This window comes from Hypanus sabinus, chromosome 13 (assembly GCF_030144855.1).
Source record: "Hypanus sabinus isolate sHypSab1 chromosome 13, sHypSab1.hap1, whole genome shotgun sequence".
Taxonomy (NCBI): Eukaryota; Metazoa; Chordata; class Chondrichthyes; order Myliobatiformes; family Dasyatidae; genus Hypanus; species Hypanus sabinus.
The window spans coordinates 41,463,410-41,471,942 of record NC_082718.1 but is presented as its reverse complement, the minus strand read 5'-3'; positions in this window follow the sequence as shown (position 1 = coordinate 41,471,942).

Genomic DNA, 8,533 nt, shown 5'->3' with positions numbered 1-8,533 from the left:
AACTGTTTAGATTGGATGATAACTATGCATGAGAATGATCGGTTGATCAATCTTAATTCATGCATAGAAAAATCCTAAAATTCCCCATTGTATAATTATAGTTTATTAATGAATATAAGGAGCTTCTTTCTGCTCTGTCTGGAAATTTATTCTGTGTGTTTAAGCCTTACTTTTATAAGAAGTGATTTTTTTTTGTTTTGTTAAATGCTTTTTTTTAAGTTCCACCATTTATTGCCTTATCAAATTCTTGGAATTTAATTTAATCTGACTTCCTCAATTTACTTCTCCTGTATAATTTCCTGATTTTTTTATTTTTTAATTATTGAGATGCAGTGCAGAATCGTCCCCTCTGTTCCTTCATGCTACCCCACCCAGCAATCCCCAGATTGGCAGAGCAAGGCTCTGATCCTGTGGTAACCAAACATGCACATACATGGGCTCCCGTATCTCCGTATAGGAGGAATGAATTACAAAGAGTCAGAAATTAGCTCCATTTTCACTTTTTGAAGATATGCTCTTGTCATACTTCAATTTCCACCTTGATTTCAGCAGATAGATGAATTAAAGTGGTTTAAGTTCAAAATTAAATTATTATCAAAGTATGCATATGTCATTATATATTATCTTTTTTTAACTTTATTTTATTGTATTTCAAGTAGTTACAAAATAAAAGTAGAAAAAATGTATATTACCCATCCCCCCTCCTTTTAACCCCTTCCCCCTAGCATCCCTATAGAAAAAAAAGAGAAAGAAAGAAAAAAAAAGAAAGAAAGAGTGCCTGGATATTGGAAGATCCCCCCATGCTCCACGGAGTTCATAATAACTTTAGTATATATATTTATTTATTTCCCCAAATAACCAATTATTTCATCTTCGGAGCACCTATATATTTAATCCTGTCTTTTGTAAATAAGGGCGCCAAATTTTCAAAAATGTTTCATATTTATATACATTAGATATATAGGTGATTGTTTTGAAGGAGGTATATTAATGTCATTTGATCAATTAAAGAATAAATATAAAGTATCAAACAACACTCTTTTTTGTTACTTTCAACTAAGGGCTTATTTAAGAGAAAAATTAGGTCAAACAATGTTATTGCCGAAATCTAATGAAATAGAAACTTTAATTCAAAAAGGAAAGATTAAAAAATTCATTTCTTGTATGTATAATTTGATTCAAAAACAGGCAATTAAACAAGAAGTCCATAAGTCAAGACAAAAATGGGAAAGTGACTTGAATATTTAAATTGAAGAAAAAAATTGGTCAAGACTATGTCTTGAGAGTATGACAAATACAATAAATGTCCGGTTAAGATTAGTGCAATATAACTTTTTACATCAATTATATATTACACCACAAAAAATAAATTAATTAAACCCAAATTTATCTGATCAATGTTTCCGATGTAACCAAAAAATTGGTACTGTTTTACATTCTACTTGGTCTTGTTCTAAAATTCAACCTTTTTGGACAAATTTAAGAGTTTTATTGGACTATATATTATCTTGAGATTAATTTTCTTTAGGCGTTCACAAGGGAACAAAGAATACAATAGAATCAATGAAAAATTATACACAAAGACAAAATCAAAGGTTGAATGGCCTTTCTCATCCATAAATTACTTAATGATGTTAATTTGCCATTAAAATCTAATAGATTTTGTTTAATAACTGAATTAATTTACTATCCTTTGCGCTGCTTTCTTCTTCACAATAGCATCAGTGATAGAAATAAATGATTTCTATTCCATTGAAAATAATTTCAACTTTCAGAAACATTTATTCATGGTGATAGCCTGAATACTAGTATTCTGAACACACACACACACACACACATACACCCACTTCAATTTTACTGAAGTACATATTAGCCTCAGGACAAAATATTAAGCATAGGTCTGGTTTGTGGTGTACTCTTGTACTGACAAAAGCAGGAGACATACATTTAAAATGTAACCCAGGGCATGCTGGAACAAAAGAACTGTTGCTAAACCAATTTACAGATTAGAAATCTGCATTCCAAGCCAACTGTTCAGCCTATGATCCATTTCATTGATTATTATGGTAATCCGGCAGTGCAAAACAAAATTTCTGTCAAGTTTTCTCCACTAATCTCATATAGTGGCACTATAAGAGGAAATTCCCACATTTTTCTTGTCGTCGTCATAGAAAGCATAATCACCTCTCTACAAAATCCTGTTCTGATTCATGTTCCTTCAGCATGTTTCCTACAGTTGGCTACCGCAAGAGCTGCTTCAGCATAGTTAGATGTTGATCTCCCTCTGGCCAGCCCATCCCAGGATAATTACTGCACTATGTAATGATGCTAGGTCACCAGAAAAGGAAAACATGAAGGAGAACCCAGCTTGCAGGATGTCAGCTGGCACAAAAATTATTTTGAGGCAAATGTTTTCAGACAAAAATTTACTCAAAGAATTCCAGGAGCACAGAAGGGTACCTTTTATCCATCCAAAACTATGCAATCTCCTAGTTGTCTCATCTCATTAATTGTATTCTCTCACTCTTTTCCCATATCCCTGTATATGATTCTTTCTTAAGTGCATATTCAAAGTTCGAAGTAAACTTATTATCAAAGTACATATATGTCACCATATACAATGCTGAGATTCATTTTCTTGCAGGCACATTCAGTAAATCTATAGAAAACCAACCATAACAAAATCAATGAAAAACTGCACTAACAAAAGGTTTTAGTCTCCTGAGATAGTAGATGTATTCATGAGTTTTCTTGGCCATGATATCTACAACTCTAAAAAGAAAACAAACTCCAGGAATTATGTTAAAACTTGGTAACCCTCACTTTATCCTCATATCCCTTGATTTCTCTAATACCCAGAAATCTATAAAAGTTCAAAGTAAATTTAATTATCAAAGTATATATATGTCACCATATACAACCCTGAGATCTATTTTACTGTGGGCATACTCAATAAATCTATAGAATAATAACCATAACAGAATCAATGAAAGAATGTCAGTCCATGGCCTCCTCCACTGTCGCAATGAGGCCACACTCAGGTTGGAGGAGCCCTGTATCTCTTTCACCAATCAACTTCCCAGTGTTCTACTGCAGTTCTCCCCCCTCCCCAGTTTCACCTATCACCTTGTGTTTCTTCCTCCCCTCCGCCCACCTTTTAACTCTATTCCTCCTCTTTTTTCTCTAGTCCTGATTATGAGTCTCAGCCCAAAATGTCGTCTAAACCCTTTTCCATAGATGCTGCCTGGCCTGCTGAGCTCCTCCAGTAATTTGTGTGTGTTGCTTGGATTTCCAGCATCTGCAGATTTTCTTTTGTTTGTTAATGAAAGACTGCCCAACTTCAGTGTTCAACCAGAGTGCAGAACACAACAAACTGTGCAAATACAAAATGAAAGAAATAATAATCATAAATAGTGAATTTTGAGAACATGAAATGAAGAGTCCTTGAAAGTGAGTCCATTGGTTCTGGGTCCATATTCAATTCCTTGTAGAGGCAGCTCTTTGACTCTGTTATCACTATCCTACTTTGGGGTAAAGTTAATTCTGGAACTTCCTTCCGTTATGAAAACTGAAGAGCAGGTTTGTTACAATTAGGCATATTAGTTGTTCTTGTACATTTCAGCTTTGTCCCTTAAAGAATGAGCATGCAAATCAGCAGAATAATAATTTGTGGTACTCAGATACTGACTCACTGAATAAAAAGCTGAACGTGGTAATGTTGAATTCTGCCTTTTCATATATCCTTTTCTCAACTCGTATTTAATTTTAAAAAAGGAGGTTCTTGATGGCAATGAAGGTAATTGCTTAAAGGGGTTCACTGAAAAGAATGTTGCTGAACTGGTTAAGAACTTGCCAACGGCACTTGTGGCATTCTTAAAAATAGATCCACCCCTTCCTTAAAAAAAGGCAAGAAGCTTTTCCTTAACTTTAAAGAGGTGTATAGTTAGGAACACCTCATTCACCTGATTTAGTTGGCTGAAGGAATTGGAATCAATGAGGAGCCCCAGCTGTTTGGGCCCCATTTGTAAAGATATTTGGCAAGTCCAAATACATCAGTTTCAGGTACGACAGTTTATCTTTTGGAAGTTATTACTTCCTGTTATTTTCATTGAGTGCCATGACTGATATTTGAAGATCCTAAATACAAGATCCCATGTCAATGTGTTACTTACAGTATTTGAATTACTTTGTTCAGTGACACATTTGTAGAGTATATAGCAAATGATTTTGATGCTACAAATAAAGTCTGCATTTGCTTTTTTCTTGTTAAACCTAATTATTATTTAATTTTAGAGCAGCTAGGCAGTACATTGCAAGTTATATGGACCAGACAGTCACCGGATTACCTTACGGTGACTCCACTGACAGCCAAGGTAAAGTCCTGTTAATTTTGTCATTTGTATTAAAAAGATCATGCATATAATATTCTTGTGTAAGAAATTAAAATAAAACTGATAACTAATCAACTTGTACTATTTAGATATTGTGCTAAATTTACTGGATATTTCTGAAAATGAGATATGAAAGAGATAAAGAGTGTTGGAGATAGTGTACAGATAAATAGACAAGTACTATATTTATGACAGCCATTATGTAAACACTTAGTAACATAAAGTATATCATGCACACAATATTGGCTTTTTGAGTTCAAGTAATGTATTTGATGGGCTGATTAGATTTCCAAACAGACCATGAAGCCATGAACACTATGTCATTAATTCTTTTTTGTACTACTTATTTATATTTCGTAATTTATAAATTTTCTTTGTTGATGCACTGCACCTTTGCTACAAAACAACGAATTTCATGTCATATATTAAATGATTAATTCCTTGTTGTGAGCCATGTCATGTTGGTGATAATAAATCTGATTATTATTGTGGATTGTGGAACTCAGTTGCATTTCCCAGTCAGATGACAGGAGAGAATGAAAATTAAGTGTATGCCAATTTTTAGACTGTTATTTTCTCTTCTCCTGTCTATTGACATTGAGACTAACTGTTCCACCCCAAAAGCAATCCCTGCTAAGATCATTAAATACTGCAAATGACAAGGAATCAAGCTCTGACCTACCCATTAGAATTGTATAACTGTTTTATCTAGAATTGTACATAGTCAGATTAATACACTGGGCTACAAAGATAAGATGATGACTCAGTCAAACACACAATCATGATTCATTTCAACCTAGTGTCTCGTGATTTTGGGTTGTTACTACCATTCTATGTAAGCATTCTGAAGGATTATATAATTCATGTGTTGTAGTTCATATGTATGTTATTTTATGGGATGTGCGCAGGCATTTGGAAAGCGTCCCAAATTTATGATGTTGAAGATTCGTAATTCTAAAAATGTCTTTACATGCGGGTCTGTTGGGAAGAAGGCTTTATCTTAATCACTGTTTCCATAGCAAACTCTGTTAAGTCCCTCCTAAGTAAAAGTAGCCTTGTTTTAACTTCATAACAAATTTTTAAAAAGTATAAATGCACAATTAATAGTCAATTTAAAATGTGTAATATGAATATTTGGGGAAAAACATAGTTATGTGATATACATTTATATTCCTATATGCTCAACTTTTGTTTCACAGTGCTTTAGTTCAGTCTACTGGTCATTTACCATGTAAAAGTGAAGAAAATGGGCATAAAAATAGTCAAGGTAGGGAATACATATAAATTACTGGAGAAACTCAGCACGGCAGACAAATTCTGTGGAGGGGAATAAACAGTCAACCTTTCGGGCCAAGACCCTTCATTAAGACTTATAACCTGACTTCATGACTTGCTGAGTTCCTCCAGTATTTTGTGTATTGCTCAAGATTTCCAGCACCTGCAGAATTTCTTGCATTTATAGTCAAGAAGGAATGTATTCAGAAAGTTCCTAAGAAAGTGTCACCTAAGAGAGGTGACAAAGCAATGGGCTGGATCGAAAATCCCAAATGCATGAGAAAAAGTGCTGAAGAAATCTCTGTTCTGAATCTTTAATTTTGAATCCTATCGAATAGACTACGAGTTAAGAAATGAACTATTATAAAATTTAATAATACTGATTTAATGTTAAAATATGCTAATATGCTAGGATATACAAACATAACTAGAAATGTCCAAATGTTGAGTAGGTTGAAATATCAGAGTTTGTAATTCTACAATTTCATACATTACTCTTGTGTCTCCCCCAATCAACAGATTGTTCCTTGAGTTTAATTTAAACCCTGACATGGACAAACACATCACTGAACCTCTTGTTCAACCAAAATAACAAAGCAAGCAGTTTGTAGGAGGCAGCAGCAATCTCCATAAGTAAGAACAAGAAGTTCTGTTTAAATTACAATATAATTGTACTTAATGAAATCTTTTGCTATAAAACTTTGGGTGGATAGTTCAGGTCATACCTCTTTCTTTCTTTTCTTTTTCAATCTTTTTATTGAATTTCATATATAAAAAAAAACATATTGTGAAATTGAATAGGTTATGGGTACATTAGACCTAGTTAAATTAGTAATAGAATAACAATATCATTAAAATATCAGCAAAAAAATAGTACATTAATCAATGTAACCTATATTAATTATACATGAAAAAAAACAAGAATAATCATCAAAAGAAGAAAAATTTTTTTAAAAAAAATGCAAGAAAAAAATATATATTGAAAAAAAACCTAAACTAAACTAACATGGGCAATAATAACAGTTTATATATATATGATAGTGTCAAAAACTCCGGAACTCCATACCAGAACAAGAATAAAAAGAGAAAAGGTCTGGAAGAGATCAAATTAATTCATATGAAAGTGTCGAATGAACGGTCCCCAAGTTTCTTCAAATTTAGTTGATGAATTGAAAATAGTACTTCTAATTTTTTCTAAGCTCAGACAAGAAATAGTTTGAGAGAACCACTGAAACGTGGTAGGAGGGTTTACTTCTTTCCAATTTTGTAATATAGACCTTCTGGCCATTAATGTTGCAAAGGCGATCATTCGTCTAATTGAAGGGGAAAGTCGACTACCATCCTCATTTGGTACACCAAAAATTGCAGTAATAAAATGAGGTTGTAAATCGATATTCCAAATTGAGGAAATAATAGCAAATATGTCCTTCCAATAGTCATGTAAAGTGGGACATGACCAAAACATGTGGGTCAATGAGGCCACATCTAAATGACATCTGTCACATTGAGGGTTAATATGAGAATAGAATCGAGCAAGTTTATCTTTAGACATATGGGCTCTATGTACAACCTTAAATTGTATTAAAGCATGTTTAGCACATATAGAAGAAGAATTAACCATTTGTAAATTTTTTTCCCATTTTTCTGTTGATATATTGTATTGAAGTTCTTTTTCCCATTCTTGTTTAATTCTACCTGATATTTCTGGTTGTATTTTCATAATCATATTATAAATAAGAGCCACTAATCCCTTCTGACAAGGATTCAAAGTAAAAATCATATCTGAAAAATCTATCAAAGTTGAATTGGGGAAGGATGGTAGAACTTTATGTAAAAAATTTCTGATTTGTAAGTATCTAAAAAAATTAGATTTAGGTAACTTAAATTTGTTGGAAAGTTGGTCGAAAGACATCAAACTACCTTCAAAAAAAAGATCTCGAAAACATATTATACCTTTCCTTTTCCATATGCTAAAAGCTTGATCTGTCAAAGAAGGTTTAAAAAAGAAGTTAAGTAAGATAGGGCTATCTAGAACAAAGTTTTTCAGAGTAAAAAACTTACGAAATTGAAACCAAATTCGTAATGTGTGCTTGACAATAGGATTGGATAACTGTTTATTGAATTTAACTAAATCAGTAGGAAGAGAAGAACCAAGAACAGAGAATAGAGAATATCCTTGTGCATCATTGCATTCTAAATTTACCCACTGTGGGCACAATGGTGAATCCAAATCTAATTTCCAATATATTAAATTTCGAATATTATTCACCCAGTAGTAAAATCTAAAGTTAGGTAAAGCTAAACCACCATCTTTTTTAGATTTTTGTAACTGCCTTTTACTAAACCTGGGGTTTTTATTTTGCCACACAAATGAGGAAATTTTAGAATCAATGTTATCAAAAAAAGATTTAGAAATAAAAATTGGTAAGGCTTGAAATAAATATAAAAATTTCAGTAAAATTGTCATTTTAATAGCATTAATCCGGCCAACTAATGATAAAGATAAAGGAGACCATCTTGTAGTAATTTGTTGAATCTGATGAAGCATAGGTAAAAAATTCAATCTGAATAGATCTTTATATTTCAGTAATTTTTATACCTAAATAAATAAAGTTATCAGTAACAACTTTAAATGGTATCCTGTCATTCAATAAAGTTTGCTTATTTAAAGGGAATAATTCGCTCTTATCCAAGTTTAGTTTATAACCAGAAAAACTACCAAATTGAGCCAATAAGGATAAAATAGTGGGAATAGACCTGTCAGGATCGGAGGTCATACCTCCAAATGGTATTCTGTAATTTTCCTTCTACTAAGAATAGTGTTGTTCCCTGGCAACTGAAAATTATATCTTTAATCTGGTAATTTA